This window comes from Chlorocebus sabaeus, chromosome 7 (genome assembly GCF_047675955.1).
Source record: "Chlorocebus sabaeus isolate Y175 chromosome 7, mChlSab1.0.hap1, whole genome shotgun sequence".
NCBI lineage: Eukaryota > Metazoa > Chordata > Mammalia > Primates > Cercopithecidae > Chlorocebus > Chlorocebus sabaeus.
The window spans coordinates 119,489,492-119,507,456 of record NC_132910.1 but is presented as its reverse complement, the minus strand read 5'-3'; the positions used below and the strand labels follow the sequence as shown (position 1 = coordinate 119,507,456).

Below are 17,965 nucleotides of genomic sequence, written 5' to 3'. Positions count from 1 at the left end.
GGAGGCTGTATCTGAAACCAAACCTAAAAGCACGGTGAATGAAAGGAGGAGTAGATTACCTCAAGGTGAGAAGAAAATCCAAAAGCCACATATAAAGAGGGAAGTCAGATCCAGGATTCAGAGCAGAGCAACTGCACAGCTAAGCTTTGTGGCAAGATATTCAGTGTCTATCACATTCCCTGCTAACTCTTCAAATGACAGTATTAACAGTGGAGGTGGATTGCTCTGTAAATGCTACATGCTTGCTTTACTTTTCACATAATTGTTGGACTATATAGGATAGGAAATCTTTCACCATCAGAGTAATTCTGAAATATATCCTAGAGATTTCAGTAGACTGCGATGGTGACAGGAAACAACGGGAGCCAAATGACGTTGGGCAAACATTCAGGAGTCCAAGGTGATTATTCTTTCATTTTCAGATTTGCATTTAACTTAATAAGTAGACAAAAATCAAAATAAACACATAGGAAAACTGAGCTCCAAGCAGATTTGTGGAGGCTACATGGAGCTTACCCAGGAGCTCAGACATTACAGAGCCACAGAAGGAGCAGACAGATGGTGCCTAGAACACAGCGACTGTCACTCCATGGCTGAAGTGTCTACTCAACACCACCGCTGCATTTTCTCCTCAACTGCCAGCCCGGGGCAGCTGGCCAGGTTGTAGAAAGTGCCACTGTGTGGTTCCCTCAGTAACCCAACCGCACTTTTCCATTGGAATTGCTTTCCCAAATAAACGGGTCTTCAGGATTTTAAGCATTTACCCTTAAAAACCTTCCTCCTGAACATGCAGTCAGTGTTCTCAATTTGACTTTGCCAGATTTGCCATCTGTGCTTAAGCTTTTGGAAAATTCTGCAGTTGCCCTTGCTGCACATTTTCAAGTGGTAACATCACTCCGCATCTCAAAGGATGCTTGCTGTGCTGAAACGAAAAACACAGTTGGCCTCAGGAGATCCAGGTCCAACAACTCACCTTGGGAAAGTCCCAACCTTTTTACATGTTAATTCTTAAAAATTTGTATAGTGGGGCACGGTGGCTCACACCTGTAATCTCAGCACTTTGGGAGGCTGAGGCGGGAGGATCATGAGGTCAGGAGTTCGAGACCAGCCTGACCAACATGGTGAAACCCCATCTCTACTAAAAATACAAAAATTAGCCAGGCGTGGTGACACACACCTGTAATCCCAGCCACTCAAGAGTCTGAGGCAGAAGAATTGCTTGAACCTGGGAGGCAGAGGTTGCAGTGAGCCAAGATTGTGCCATTGCACTCCAGCCTGGGTGACAGAGTGAAACCTGGTCTCAAAAAAAAAAAAAAAAAAAAAAAAAAAAAAAATTCTGTATAGTGGAGGTGGGGAGGTGAGGATATCTACCCTACCCAACTCCCCTACTGAACAGCAGCAAATGTCCTGGTATTTTTAAATGAATGGAACTTGACCCTCCCATACAGCACTGCTTTTCACGTATCTCGACCTTGATATGTTTTGATGAATCTAAATTTAGGCTTTAAAAAGTCTCTTAACATAAAATCATTCCAAATAAGTTTTTTAGGGGAGTTGTCAGACTATGTTGTTCACTTGTACCCTGAGTCAAAGAAGTTGATCTGGGTAAAGGTCTGGCAGCTTCACACCTCTGGTCGTTTCACTAAGCATCCACCACGCTGCTGAGTAGCTCTGGAAAAGCGGGAGATGAACTCATATGACAATGGTATACTTTTCCACGTTTGCAAACTGACAACTCATGGTGGTTGTGTATAAAGAAGGGCCAAGGGATCATGAACTTGGACAGCTGCCTTCTTAGCCCTAACTGATTTCTTCTGCCCTTCAAAGATATTTGCAAGTTCTTGTGTATCACTCTGTCTTGCAAATAAAAGCTTCTCCCTGGAGAGGCGAGCTCCTTATCGCTTGTTCCTGGGTATCTTACAGTCACTTGCCAGGACAGATTTATAGTTGCTGGTGTGGACAGTATGTACTCAAACGTTCTCTGTTACATAACAAAATGGTGCAATGTGAGAGAAGTATGGAATACATTTGGATTCATTTTGTCTCTTAATAGAGCCAAAAATAGATTTTTTAAAAAATCTACATCTTCCACACAAATACATCCATTTATAGTTATGAAGATAAATGGAAAATGAGGCTTTACCAAGAAAAACCACAAGTTTTTCTAACTCCAGTTTTGAATAAATCTATTTGTGGTTTTACTGGAATATGCTATATTTACTTCAATATTCTGTCCCTGGGCAGATTTTGCAAATAGCAGAGCCTAGTCAAATGACAGGATCTTTAATCAACCTTGAAACACCGAGAGCCCACTTTTCTCACTTTATGCTCTCTTTGCGGGCAGAGTCATCCTCTCCCAAGGCTTCAATTACCATCTGTGGTGATAATTCCCAAATCATCGTCTCCCACTCAGATCTCCTCCCAGAGTGGCAGCCTAGGTATATAACTGTGTCCTGGACATCTCCACTTGGAATGTCCAAAACTAAACTCTCCTTACCTCTGTAAACGGCGGCTCTATCTACCCAGGGTCTGGTAAAGCCCTGGGAGTAACCTCTGATGTATGCCCCTCCCTCACCCCTCCCATTCCACCAACACCACGTGCAGTCAATTCCCTCTCCTAACTAGCCTTGGAATCCACCTGCTTCATCAGTTCCTTTGCCACTCACTCAGCTGAGATCACCAATATTTATTTCCCGTGGTATTCTAACCGCAAGTGGTTTTCCCATTTCGCACTGACTACCTACCGAGCGCCCACAACAGTGTGCCAGCCAAGAGGGAGTCATGAAACAGATGTAGGAGGCTTCTTCACCGCCCCCAACAGGGGCATCATATGATGGGAATGAGGCTTGACTTAGGTGGTCCCCATTCAATATTACAAAAGAGTATACAATTAAGAATTTTTCGGCCAGACACGGTGGCTCACGCTTGTAATCCCAGCACTTTGGGAGGCCAAGGTGGGCAGATCAAGAGGCCAGGAGATCAAGACCATCCTGGCTAACACGGCGAAACGCCATCTCTGCTAAAAATACAAAAAATTAGCTGGGCGTGCTGGTGGGCGCCTATAGTCCCAGCCACTTGGGAGGCTGAGGCAGGAGAATGGCGTGAACCCGGGAGGTAGAGCTTGCAGTGAGCCAAGGTCGCGCCAGTGCACTCCAGCCCGGGTGACAGAGCAAGACTCTGTCTCAAAAAAAAAAAAAAAAAAAAAATTTTTTTTTTAGCCAGTCGCAGTGGCTCACGCCTATAATGCCAGCACTTTGGGAGGCTGAGGAGGGCAGATCACTTGAGCTCAAGAGTTGAAGATCAGCCTGAGCAACATGGCAAGACCTCATCTCTATTAAAAATACAAAAAATTAGCCGGGCATGGTGGCGCATGCCTGTCGTCCCAGCTATTTGGGAGGCTGAAGTGGGAGGATCGCTTGAGCCCAGGAAGTCAGGGCTGCAGCGAGCCATGATCATGCCACTGCACTCCAGCCTGGGTGAAGGCAGTGAGTCCCTCTCTCAAAAATAAATAAATAAATAAATAAATAAATAAATAAATAAATAAATAAATCTTTCTTAGTCTAAAACTTAATCCGTTATGGGAATGAGATTAACTCAGTGAAATAATTAACAGTAATTCCTGTTTTGGGAACTGTGAACATCAGAGCATTTCAGAGAAGGGAGAGAACAATGTGACAATTAGGATGAAAAGTTTAAATGAAATTTCTAGACAAGTGTGTAGTTTTCCTATCGCAGTCACTCAACAAGCATTAAACATACACGTAGTAAGTGCAGGACTCTGCTCCAAGTAAATGACACAGCAAAAAAAGGAGTTAGAAGATAATCTCTCTCCTCGAAGTGAACTAGAGAATTCTGATCTACAATATACTGTGGAAGGACGTTAATAGTCAGAATTTGACCATGGGCAGATCCCGAGTGTACACTTCACCAGCTAACTTCAGGCTCCCTTTCTGCCAGGTGACTGTTTCATATGTCTCTCCTCAAACTGCACCCCCCGCCCCGCACTCCCTCCCGGACCCTCGCTCCCCATGCCACTGAGAAAACTGAAGAAACAGAACTTCCACGAGCTTCCATTGCTCCTTCTACCCAGCCCTCATCTGTACCCCCAGATTCCGCCTGTTTCCCGGCGATACAGGAGAATCAGCTCTGTGCTCTTGGCTAAGGTCAAGCCCTCTGCTTGTGCACCAAACCCCAGCCGCTCTAGGACATCCCTCCAGCAACCGTCCTTATCTTTCCTGACCGTGGGATAGAAAAGGTCAAGCCCTTCACCAGTCATTCTTGGATACCTCCCTAGCCACTTGCTGCAGTAGAAGCAGTGACTGATGAGGGTGACATGTACTCAACATTTGGTGTTAAACATAAAATGGGTTGCTGCGAGAAACAATAGCGCATGTACTCCTGGACTGATGATTTGGTTGACTCACAGCCACCCTTCAGCCCGTATTCTCTATTTCCCTGAATCGCGACCCAACCTGGCATTCCTCATGCTCCCTACATCTATTTTTCCGCATAGCACATAACTCCATCTGAGGCACTAGCTGTTTAGTTTGTTTTGCTTATGGTTTGTCTCTTTCCACTGGCATATAAGCTCCATGAGGGCAAGGATTTCGGCATATTTGTCCATTTCATTCACTGCTTTACCCCCAGAGTCTAACACAGAGCCTGGGCCACAGGACTTGCTCCAAAAATATTTGTTGAATTAATGAGGTCCCAGATTTGCCATTTCTGATCTGTGTGATCTTGACAAATTGTTCTCTTAAAATCTCACTTTCGTCATTTTTAAGATGGGAGTGCTGACAGTACTCACTACGTGGGATTGTGGTGAGGATTGAATGACATAAAATGTGTTCAACATTTTAGCACATTTTCTGGTTTGAAGTACTCAGCAAACAGTATCTATTCTATGATTAATTTGAACTTTTTATCCATTAGCATCCAGGTTTACCTGGAGTCTGTTCAGTTACTGATAGGTGCTGGTTTGGGCATTCAGTAGACTGGCATGAAAAATCAAAATAAGATGTCTACATATGTGCTTTCCTTCTATTACTGAAGACTATTTAAAATCTAACCTTCACTTAAAAAATACTGAATATACAACTAAGTAACGTTAATGTCTAGGTCTAGGTTACTAGGTTCTCAGTAAAAATGATGTTTAGTAAGGAAATGATGTCAGTCAGCCTGTAGCTCATATTGATAAGCCATCCAGAATTGGTCCCATAGGTGATGACATCTAGACCTCACTTCTTCTGCTACCTGTGCCCTCTTCCTCCTCCTCTCTTTCCTCTCTGTTGCCACAAAGCCAGCTACTGCCAGGATCCCCCCTCCCCATCGCTCTGCAGTCCAGGGTGGGGTCTCTGTTAGCATAAGGAAGTATCAAAGGAAATGTATCTCTATGTACCTTTATTTTCCCTCCAGGGCTTAAATGGAAAAAGAGAGAAGGTGGAGTCCCTTTTGCCATTGTAACTGGAACTAAAAACCTCAAAAAACTCAAGTTGGAGCTCTGAGTGCATTTTCCCACAAAAACCATGTTATATATAGTGGCTTGGTTCTATGGTACTATTAATAAGACAGAATACTTCAGCTATGATTTCTGGGCTGGCCTGGGAAACTAACCACTAAATGTGACATAGTTTCAGTGAAAAAGCGTGTTCAGGGTTCCCAGCAGTGAGTTTTTATAAACTCACAATCAGAACACAGCCCATCTGAAAGCTGAGGGCCGCCTACTTCACAGTAGGTTTGACAGCCTCGCGAAGGCATCCGAATGTCATCGATGGTAACACCAAGGTTAAGAGTCTCCTGTGAGGCGCTCCAGCAGTACTTCATTTGTTTGCCTGATCCCGGTTCTCTAATGTGGCGGGCCTACCTCACACCGTTTTGTGAGAACGGAAGCACCTGGTTAGTAATGACTATTCAACAAAGGTTAGCTCTCTTCTCACCCCTTCACTGGTGAAATTTCAGTGTCTGCACCTTTTACTTGGTTTCGTATGAATCTTATGAATTTTTCTTATGAATCTATTTTTAACACTTCTATATGGAAAAAAAAATACAAAGCTTTTGCCAGTAGAAACCAGAAAACGGTTATTGCTCATTTCTTCTGGCTGACACACCTTGTCTGCAAATGGCAGCTTCTCCCACAGCAGGAAAACTTTTCCATCAAATAAGCCATTACGCCTTCCAACAGTCTCTGCCAAACTGAAAATCACCATCTTGACTTACCATAGCGGCGGAGCTTTGGCAGTTGGGCTAACGCGCATTGAGCAGGGAGACTCGGCACTGACATTAGCTAACCATCCCACATTTCCAGCTTGTTTCCTCAGGGTCATTATCCAAAATACACAAGGAAGAGAGGCTCACCTAACTGGAATGGCTTACGCTACCAATTACGGCCAACCCTAAAGCACATAACCAGTAAGGCAGCTAAGATTAACTGTGCAGGAAGAAATCTATGCCCTAAGTAGTCCATGGACTTGGGCAGAGAACTGTATCTGCCACCAGTTTCAAAGTGCTCTTTCTCCTTCCCTGACACCTCAGGCTCTCCTTACTTCATTTTATCTCCATGTCTTTTCTATAAGAATAGGCCACTGTTTTCTATTCATTAAAAGCCTTCAAGCCAGGCACAGTGGCCCATGCCTGTAATCCCAGCTGCTCGGGAGGCTGAGGCACGAGAATCACTTGAACTTGGGAGGCAGAGGCTGCAGTGAGCCCAGATCACAACACTGCACTCCAGTCTGGGTGACAGAGCGAGACTATGTCTCAAAAAAACAACAATACAAACAAAAGACTCTTTGGATGAAACATTTCTCATCTACCCTCTCTAATTCTTTATCTTCTCTTAAAATTTGATAACAGACTTTCCCTGTTTTCTTTAAAAAAAAAAAAAAATCCCTCAAATTAGTGCAATCTCAGAGATCTAGGGCTAAAAACCTGGGAGACAGAACTAAGAAGAAATGAGTATCTCAGTTTCCTCTCCGTATGGCCCTGGAACAAATCTTCACCTTCTCTGCATCTTTCTCTCAAATCTGGTCGAGTTCCAATTCTTGTATGGTGTCTCAAAAGAACATCGCTGAAATGAGCCATATGTATATAGTACCAGGACCACTTTCAAAGAACACTTTAGTGCTCTTTTAATGCATTATTTTTAAAAAGTATATGGTTAGTGTCTACTTTCCCCATTTACTTGAAGAAGATTATTTGGCAAGATACTGAAAGGGAGGCAATTTTTGAAGCATAGTGAATTGTGATTACTCAGTGTTTATCTGGATCTCCTGAAATAAGTGCTGAAAAAGTACCATAGGTTTTGATACAAAATTGTTTAAGTGGAAAATATACACAAAAGAAAATGTCGAATACATCTTTTTATAGTTCCCAATGATTGTGAAAGAAATCTGGAAAGGGGGGAAATCAACAATTGTTTGGACAATTAAGAACTGTTGGAACATGCTAATAATTTCCCCTTGAAATAATGACTTTAGCACCTTGAGCAGTATGGACTCCATGAACATTGCCAGGAAATGCTTTATATGTTTAAGGAATAATGAGTTGCTTCAAATTTAACAGAGTCAAAGGTTTACTGTAACCTAGGGAAAATAATATTTTGGGAAAATGCAACTACCCTCAAAGGTAGTCTAAATAATATAGCTCATGAGGAAAGTTTTAAAGGCTTAAGACAATAGAGTAAAATTCTGAAGATCAAGTACAATGCAAGGTGGTGACATTTAATTTTTGTTTGTTTGTTTTTGTTTGTTTTGAGATGGAGTCTCGCTCTGACACCCAGGCTGGAGTGCAGTGGCGTAATCTTAGTTCATTGCAACCTCCACCTGCTGGGTTCAAGTGATTCTCCTGCCTCAGCCTCCTGAGTAGCTGGGATTATAGGCACACACCACCGTGCCTGGCTAATTTTTGTATTTTTAGTGGAGACGAGGTTTCACCATATTGGTCAGGCTGGTCTCAAACTCCTGACCTCGTGATCCGCCCACCTCGGCCTCCCAAAGTGCTGGGATTACAGGTGTGAGCCACCACGCCCAGCCTATTGTTACCTTTAAAAGTATTACGAGTCAACTAAAAACCATCTAGAGCTCAGAAGGATCTACTGAAGCAATACCAAGGCTGCTATGAGTAGAACACCTGTTTATTGTTTACTAAGTCAATGGTCCTCATCTGGGACAGGCTGGGCCTGTAGTTATTACATTATTTAGAGCAGGTGAGCTACCACGCCATCCCAGCTATCAGAATTTTATGATTCATGAATTCCAACAATCACAATGAAAATAAAGCTACATTATTTCCAACCATCCCCCATGCTCCTCATACAGGGCACCAAGTTTTCACATAGCCAGAGATGGTTTGGATGTTGGCATATTTTGCTACTTGCTGAACATGCCCAGTTTCTTAATGGATGCAGTCACTGGGAAACCAACCCCACTCCTTTTTCTAAAAACAAAGTACAAGAATCAGTAAAAAAAATAAGTAAAGCTTAGGGATTAGGGGAAAAACCGTTTATTATCTAGCTCTTGTCTATCTCATATGTTTATGCTTCAAGGATGTGCTATTAACTGCCTCTCTCAAGTTATAAATCTTACATTCACACTAAGGCATAGGGGTACATTAGCTGCAAACTATCTCCTATATCCATTGATCTAAACAGACATGGGGAAAATCACATTAACCCAAACATCTTATCTAAATCAAAGTCTGCCAAGTCCTAAGGGGGAAAAAAATGGTTTGGGGGGGGATGTAAAGAAAAAAAAAAAAGCAAGAAAGATGCTATCTTTGTATTGTGAGCTCTAGAAGCAATCCAAACCCAGACCCCTGGCCAGTTCTCTGGCTATCTTTTCCTTAGGTAGTGGGAGTTAAGCAGACATTCCTGACAGGAGCCTGCATAACACAAATCAAGAAACTATCCTCACAGCCAAGGCTGGTGACACCATTCCTTAACCTGGAGGAGGGGAGCTTTTCAAGGCTTATGAACCAGGATCATATTATTCCATGCCTCTGAAACTTGGGTCCGTCCCTCTGTCCTTTTCTCGTGCTAGTTTCTCTGTGATTACACATCAAAATGTAGATTCAGTCATCTCGGGCTCCTAGAGACTCCCAGGTTGATGAATGCACACCCGTCCTGGAATTTCGCCTGAAGACCAGTAACGGGGCTCGGTGTGCCCGGGCCTGTTCGGGGCGTGCAGCGCAAGACCCGGCTCCGCAGGGTGGGAAGATGCCCGAGCCCAGGGAGACCCGACTGAGACGCCCCCTCTCCTGCCCAGCGTGCCCCCTTCCGTCCCCAGCAAGAGAGCAAAGGTCCCAAGCCTCAATCCGGGCTCAAGCGACCAAACTCCTTTCTGGAGTCTGGACCACTCACCATTCGGGACAGAGCTGCCCCCAAAAGTTAAAATGAGACAAACGCGCGGGAAGCCCCCAGCCCCGGGGCGGGGCCGGCCCAGAGCCCTGCGCTCCAGCTTTGGGAGCGTACCCAGGCCCGGGGAGGGCCAGCCTGGCTGCTTAGGGGACCCTCCCTTTTTGGCTCGGCCGTGGCCTGGAACCCACGAGTGGCCGGTGCGCGCTGCCAGCGCTGCAGCTGAGGCTCGAGTTCGGCCCGCGCCCGGCGTGAACAAAGCAGCGGCCACGGCCTGGGACTGCGGGGACTGAGCCGCGGGCTCCACGCCGCCCCCAGGCCCGGAAGAAACACCGACTGCGGGCCGGACACAGCACCCGGCCGGGGAAAGGACCCCCGAGTTAAGCGCAAACTTTCTTTGAATGGCGCCCAGGTGGAGTGAACCATCCCAAAGAAAGGAGGATGGACTTGAGAAGAGGAGGGCTCGGCTCAGGTCGGGGGGACCCCTCCGTCCCCACCCCCTCCCCGCCAGCTGCCAGGGAATGATGTCATCGCCCCTCCCGGCCCTCACCCCCGTCTCTGCCAGCCCCGCTTTCTCTGCCCTCCCACCCTAGGTCTGACCCCTCAGTGAGCGTGGCTAAGATTAAGAGGGGGCGGGGGTGGTGGTGCGAGGTGTTCAGAGAAAAGTTAGGAGAGCGAGAGGGATCATCCGTGGCAGCAGAGCATCTTCTCCCGCCCCGACCCTGCCAAGATGATGCAAACATTCCTATCTGGAGCTCCGCTTTCAGGGTTCTGTGCTCCCGCCGGCCGGGGGAGGGAGAGGGCTCGGGAAGGGACTGGCCGGGTGGAAAGTGCGCTGAGGAGTCTCTTGTCCTACCCGCCCCCACCCTGTTCCGAGCCCTCCACCCCCGACTCGCGGCCCACCCTGCACGCTGCCCTCCCTTTAATTCACACATTTCCTCCACCAGCCTCAGGGCCGACTCCCCGCGCCTACCTCGGCTCTCCCGGCCGCCTCCCGCTGCTGCCCGATTCCGCGTCCGGAGCGAGCAGGAGCTGCAGCGGGCTCCGCGGGCCGGGCGCGGGGCAGGTACCGGGCTTTATACCTCGCCCGCCGGGTGACTCAGGAGGCTCCGAGGCTTCACCGCCGCCCTTCAAAATAAGAGTCCGGCGGCGCGGCCGGGAGAGAGGAGGCGTGGCTCGCAGCTCTCGGACGCGGCCCCCAGGTTAAGGAGGCTTCCCCGCACCCATTCGTAACCATGTTCCGCCCTTTGCATCTTTCTGGTCGCAGGCCCCTTCCTGGGGCAGCCAGGTTACAAATCGGGTTTTCCTGGAACGATCGAGAAGTGCTAATAACGGGAAAGAATGTAACTTTTTTAGGCCCATAGATATGTTGTCGGCAAGTTAGGATGATTCTCCTCCGGTGTTTGTGTTTTTTCCTTTACAGACTAGAGTGTCCAATAAACCCGACTCCGGGGCAGCGTTTTAGGGGAAAGCAATAGAAACTCACGGTAGAATGGAAGCTGCCCTGAAGGAATGGAACCGCAGGGCTGGGGCTGGGCTGGGGCTAGGCTGGGGCTGTGGGGAGGGAGAGTCCCAGCTCTGAGGACGGATTTTCACGTACAGTGCAAAAATGAGTGTGTGACATTAAATCAAAAAGCACAAATCATCATGCAGTATATTTCTTCTCTAAGGAAGAGAAAGGATAATTTTTAGATTTCCATTAGTTTGCTGTGTTCCGTGTAATAATTAACTAAATTCAGGAGTCCTTAGGGTGAGAGGAATAAAGCACTTTGATCTAGCAACATCTGAGGAACCTGGTCCCTATCCTATCCTGTGGTCCTCTCAGGTCATAACCTACTGGAGGCCCTGAGTCACTTGTTTTAACACTCATCTACACAGGAATTTCTGTAGAACAGTTTTCAAAGAGGAACTGGTCTCATTCGTTCCAGAATTAATATTCTATGCAAAATTTGTGACAGATTGTGGGCTTAGCCTTAAATCCAGATCACCAACTTTTCTTTCACCAGATCAGCTAAGGACACCCCGGCTCTGTGTATAATCCTCTGGTAGCTGGTTTGGCACACCATGTCACAATTTCCGTCCTCTTTCTGCTTCCAGCGTGTGCTCCTTGGCCACTGGGACCAAACGTTTCACACACAACAAGCTGTCAACAAAATGAATGCATGAATGAGTGAACGAATGGTAATATCCACCATTTACTGAACTTACTGTTGTGCCAGGCTGTTTCAGTAACGTGGTCACTCGGTAACGGCCAATAAATGCCAACTAGTTTTGAATAGCCAGTAGACCACTTGTTTAAAGGGGTTAGTACTGTAACTGTATGCTGCCTTCATTACTGATATCTAACGCCAGCATTGCTAGGTTCACTGTCTTCAGCCAGGTAGTCTATTCCTCTCTCAGAAATATCTTTATTGACTTTTAAATGAATAATGATGTTTGTAAAATATTAATAAACCACATATTGCTCTTTAAGCAATAAATCAAAATTGAATGTCCCTGTAATTTTACTCTCAGAGATACATTGTTAGCTGCCTAACGTATAGTCCTCCAGGCTTTTGTATGTGTATTTAAACACACACTTAAAATAGCTTAGATCATTGTTTCCATACAATTTTGTAACTTTTTTTTTTTTTTGAGACAGGATCTCACTCGGTTGCCCAGGCTGAAGTGCAGTGGTGCAATCATGGCTCACTGCAGTTTTGACCTCCCAGGCTCAAGTGATCCTCCCACCTCAGCCTCCTGAGTAACTAGGGCTACAGGCATGTGCCATCATACCTAGCTAATTTAAAACATTTTTTTCTCTTCAAGATAAGGTCTTGCTATGTTGCCCAGGCTGGTCTCAAACTCCTGATCTCAAGTGATCCTCCTGCCTCGGCCTCCCAGATGTGACCACCGCACCCAGTATATAATTTTTTTTTTTTTCTTGAGACAAATTCTCACTCTGTCACCCAGGCGGGAGTGCAGTGACGTGATCTCGGTTCACTGCAACGTCTGCCTCCTGGGTTCAAGCAATTCTCCTGCCTCGCCTCCCAAGTAGGTGGGACTACAGGTGCCCGCCACCACACCCAGCTAATTTTTGTATTTTTCGTAGAGACGGGGTTTCACCATGTTGGCCAAGCTGGTCTTGAACTCTTGACCTCAAGTGATCCACCTGCCTTGGCCTTCCAAAGTGCTGGGATTATAGGTGTGACCCACCGTGCCTGGCCTATAACCTATTTTTTTTTTTTTAACCTAACAATATACTGACCATAGTCATCTTTCTGGGGATAATACAAAGCATTATTATCTCTTCCATTTTTGAGAGGGTGATGGACCAACAATTCATTGTCCTGGGACAAAAGCTTTAAAGAGTGAAAACGACTTTGTCTATTCTAATAGTTCTAATAGTAGTTCCCTGTTTAGCTTCACCTTCTTTTGAATTCTCAGCTTGTTTACTCCCATGTCAAATGGCCCTTAGGGGTGCAGCAATGACATCACCCGGCCTGCAGCAGGGTTTTCTTGGGGGCTGTGATGTGACACTGAGTAAAGAGTGCCACCAGATGGGAGTGAGGACGTGTGATCTGTGCCATTAACTGTGGGACTCTGAAGCTTCCTTATTTCCACAATAATGGGATTAGCCTGATGGATTTTTAAGTTGCGCTTCTTAAATTTTGTGATTTTATGATTTAGGAGTCCACTCACAACATAAGCTCAGAAAGAATAAAATAGATGTCTGTTATTACCGCCTCTAGTGTTTACCTGCCATGGAAGGGACTATGGGGTAGAAGAGACTTGGAGAGTTGATTGTGAGAAAACATACCCACTTCTTTTACTCTGAAGAGGCAGCAAAAGGAGGATGATTCATTAGATCTGTCATCTCTATGTCTGCCTTATTCCAACTATAGGTGCCCAGAAAGATGCATGCACGTGGACCAGTTTTCACTTTTCAGTGCTGAAATCCCGGAAGACTGAAGACACTGATGCAAAACACTGAATATTCTAATGTTTGCAACTTTGAAGTTTTTACACATGAACTGTGGGAGGTGTGGATACATCTTGGCCATCACTTTGAACAAGCCCCAGAATTGCTAGAACTAGCATCAGTAGAAGCACTGATGAAAATTTCTGCCAAGTTTGAAAAAGAATATTCCATCCTCCTCTGAACACTGAAGATTCTGATCAAGTCTTCTCCTTATATTACTTTTATTTCATTCTTCCCTAACTAAAACTTCGCATTCTATGGATTTGAGATAAGATGAAAGGGGCAGAGAACAAATACACAACGAGCTTTTATTTCATCAGGAGCGACTCTCAGGGCACTCCCTTCAGCTTTGCTGGCTGTATCTGCCAGAGGCTCTGCTTCCGGGCATGCATCTCTGGCTGTATCTTCAGCAGGCTTTGGCTCAGAGCTTATGGCTTCAAACATGCAAATTTACTTTCAGATGAAACATTGTGCTCAATTAGCCAAGTATTTGGCGAGAAAAGTGGAAAGGGTGAAAGTAACCCTTCAAATCATTCCTTTTTATATTTTCCTCACAATGAAAATAGTGAAACATAGGTGGTTAAAAACTAAAACACTAAAACGAAAGACATTAAAACCAAGAGTATTCACTAAAGAAAGAAGATCTTGGTAGCAAAACCAAATCACAGATCTATCTATTTATCAGTCGACTGATTGATCTGTCTAACTACTAACAGGTATTACACACCATCTAGCTCAAAATGCTCAGCATAGGTAGTATATAATATTTTATAAAGTAGATATGATTAGCAAACCAAGTGAATGTCTTTTTACTGCTACCACAAATCGACATTGTTCAATCATGCTTTTCTAACTTAAGAATTAAAGCCCAAAATCTATATTTTCATTTATTTTATTTCCATGTAGCAGCAAAGGAATGTTAATATATCTTCAGGCATTTTGCTTAATATTTTAATGAAAACTAGAGATTTTCCTAGAAGATTCCTGGCTTCTGGCTTGGCACATTTTCTACGAGGAGGCTTTTGCTATGTGTTTCCTCAGTGATCAATGGTGTCTATTAACAGATGTTCTGATAATCAGTTCAGCATCAGGATCTTGTTCCATTCACTTCTGGTGTTTTGATGCTTCTTGTTGTTGTTTTGAGATGGAATCTTGCAGTGTCACCCAGGCTGGAGTACAATGGCGTGATCTCAGCTCACTGCAACCTCCACCTCCTGGGTTCACGCAATTCTCCTGCCTCAGCCTCCTGAGTAGCTGGGATTACAAGCGTGCACCATCACACCCAGTTAATTTTTTGTATTTTAAGTAGAGACAGGGTTTCACTATGTTGGCCAGACTGGTCTCGAACTCCTGACCTTGTGATCTGCCTCTTTGGCCTCCCAAAGTACTGGGATTACAGGCATGAGCCACCGTGCCTGGCCTTTGATGTTATTTTTAAAAACTTGATTTAGCTCTTACTATATTTTTTAGAGTCACAGAATCTTGCCTGAATGGCCTATTTCTTCTATTGTAGTTGCTACCTTTGCAAGGGTTCCCAAGTACATTTATCAAACAAGAACAAGACTAAGAAAATAACAGATTAATTATAGATTTTACCTGATATTGATTCATAGTAATGTTACGTTTGGGAAAACGTTTCTGAGAGTGGAATGCTTAAGATCAGCTTTTAGTCCGTTCATTTTTAAGAGTGAGCAACTTTGAACAATCTTGGACTATTCTGAATTTGGACTCTGTAATTAAGTGTAACATTTTGTACAAAACACATTTGTCTCCATATCAACAACTAGTAATTATTTTAAGAAAAGTGAGAAACTTTTAAAAACCAAAATGTGGGTCTTCTAAAGAGGCTCAGGCTCATGCATTATCTGATCATGAAGACAGACTATTAGGGGAGGAGGGAAAGGGCACCCCTCCAAGGACAACTCGTACTTTGAACATAAAAACAAATTCATCTATCCTATTGGTAAAGATAACTTTATGGTTCTTTGGTTTGTTCATAACTTTTTATTAAGAGCAGGGAGAATGGATCAGGAAGAAAGAAATGGGACTGCTTATACATATAGACACAACTAGAACCCAGTGGATACCAAATGCTATGTCGCAGGGAGCGTGACGACCGCGTCTGCAGTTGGAATGTAAAGAAAGGTCACGCTACGATAAACAAAACACAGGCTGAGCTTGTGAGAGTGAGGTAAGCCTTGAACATCCGAGACAACTCCAGAGGACTCAAAATCAGAGTTGGGAGGGGCTGAAGAGGTCATCTAGTGAAGGCATGTCCTGAAAAGAGCATGGCCTTTGGAGCTGGCCAGAGTGGGGTCAGTTCCACTGTTTCCCTTGAACTCACAAAGGTTTTGTTTTGGGAGTGGAGGTTCAGGTATTTACGCCACTGGACTGCTGTTTTAAAGACAGCACAATGCTGCCAGGGCAGCGCCTAACATACTGTTTGGTATGTAGCAGGTGGGGAGTTGGGTTTTATTTGTTTTTGCCTTTTAATTTTGTTTTTGTTTTTGCCAAACACAGTATTTAGTTACATAAAGAAAACAGAGAAAAAAATAATAATCTGAACTTTACTTTGGGCTGGCATTATGCCAATCATGTCACATGCATTCTCCTGTTTATCTGACTATAGAAACCATGAGGAAGTATCATTATAACTATCATTCCAGGGACAGTGAGCACAGAGAGGTTAGGTAACTTACCCAAGGGCACAGAGCTGGTAAGGGGAGGAGTGGAGATGCAAATCCTTAACTCCAGAGTCCAAGCTCCAAGGAACATATATATTTGGAGTAAAGAATACATATTTATGAGAAGTCCATTCACTGTCTGTTCACTGTCCCTAAGATCTCCATTTTACCAATGGAGCAATTTATTATTGCCAAGTTTAATTGTGCATAGTCAGGTCTGCTTGATCTGAAATAGTTAAGGCAGCTTCTAAACATGTCCTGCTTGATCCACAGAAGAATCTGACTCACTATTGAGCACCCTTTTCCAAATCAAATGAGTTATGCTGGCTCTGAAGGAATCATCCACAGATTCCATGTGGATTACTAAAGAGGCATAGTGGGAATTTGCCTGTTTATGTGATTTTCCTGAATAAGTGGTGAAATACTATAATCAGTGAACTAAATAGTTGAACTTACCCACATAGGAAAAACCTTAAGTTGTATCTTATAAATATAGTGACGGATAATAGACAAAGATGGCATATTTAGGCGAGGATTACACATTTTACATTAATCTCAGTGGCGATTCATGAAGTCATGGGTGAGATCATGCATAAAGTCCTCAGCTTGTTCTTTTAATGCTATTAATATTACCTCCGGTGACACCATAACATGAAATGTGTCGCACTTCATGTAGATTTCCAGGGTGCTTAGAAAACACCCACATCAGCCATGATTCCATTGTTGCTCCCAGAAATACAGGAAGTAAAACTCTCTCAGCAATGGAGCTGCTTAGGGTGTTGCAGTGTCATTTTCAGAAGAACGAAGTAAATTCAAAGGAAACCACGGACTCCAACAGGCTATATATAGTGGACTATGTTCACAAGAAGGAGGGAATCGGGTCTATTTCCCTGTCATCTCTGAAACCTTCCCTCTACCCAGCCCTTCACGTCTTAAACTTGAATATCCATTCCTTTGGATCAATACACAAACCCTCTGGGTCAAATAAACGGGATTATGTTATCTGAAGTCCTTTATTTTTCTCATTAGGAAAATACATAATGATTTGCTTCAGTGATGAAGTTAAAGGTTTTCTAGCAAAGACATCCAACTACTAAGAGAATCATTGAGATTATTTTGCAGTATATATCTTTAACAAAATAAAATGTACAAACCTAGACTCCAATATGGAAATAGAATGAGAAGAGAGAGAGAAGAGAGAGAATAAGGAGAAGCCAAATATTCCAATTAAACTTTCTTTAAATATAAAAATGTAATAAATATATTTAAAATTAGAAAATTATCTGAATATAGACCATAAGCTCCATAGGAGAAAATATTTGATAACACTGGCAATTAAAGAAATGAATTTGGTCAGGCACAGTGGCTCACGCCTATAATCCCAGCACTTTGGGAGGCCAAGGTGGGAGGATCACTTGAGCCCAGGAGTTGGAGACCAGCCTGGGCAATATGGCAAAACTCTATCTCTACAAAAAATAGAAGCCAGGTGTGGTGGTGTGCATCTATAGTCCCAGCTACTTGGGAGGCTGAGGTGGGAGGATTGCTTGAGCCTGGGAGGTGAAGGTTGCAGTGAGCCAAGATCGTGCCACTGCACTCCAGCCTGGGTGACAGAGTGACACCTTGTCTCAAACAAAGAAACAATCAAACAACAACAAAAGAAACCCCAAAAAACAACAACAAAAAATAATTTATCTGATATATAGTTTATATAATTGACAGTTAAAACAATTGACAATAATACTGATACTGCCTGTTATGGGTCCCTTGAATGAGTTACACTAGGTCACTGCTGATACAGTAAAGTACTAGATTTCAAGAAAAAAAAAATCAAGATTTTTTTTTTTTACCTAAGATTTCCATAGATGTAAATGTAAAAAACAATTCCATTGCTCCAAAGAATTAAGATCATTATTCTTGTATTAGTATATTTGTCTGTTTTTAGTAACTTTAGAGAAAGTTCAATGATTTTGAGAA

The 17,965-nt window shown here is 43.9% G+C and overlaps 1 protein-coding gene across 2 annotated transcripts in view; it reads right to left on the bottom strand.

The window, feature by feature from the left end:
• The window catches only part of PALLD (palladin, cytoskeletal associated protein), a 244,492-nt gene that overhangs the window by 85,049 nt on the left and 141,478 nt on the right, over nt 1–17,965 (bottom strand). The window contains exon 1 of one of the 2 annotated variants that reach the window (XM_008000226.3): nt 10,320–10,397. The exons of the other annotated variant lie outside the window; for it this stretch is intronic. The gene's annotated coding sequence lies outside the window, so the exon portion shown is untranslated. Of the gene's footprint in view, nt 1–10,319; nt 10,398–17,965 lie in introns of those variants that run through there. 2 annotated transcript variants of the gene reach the window in all.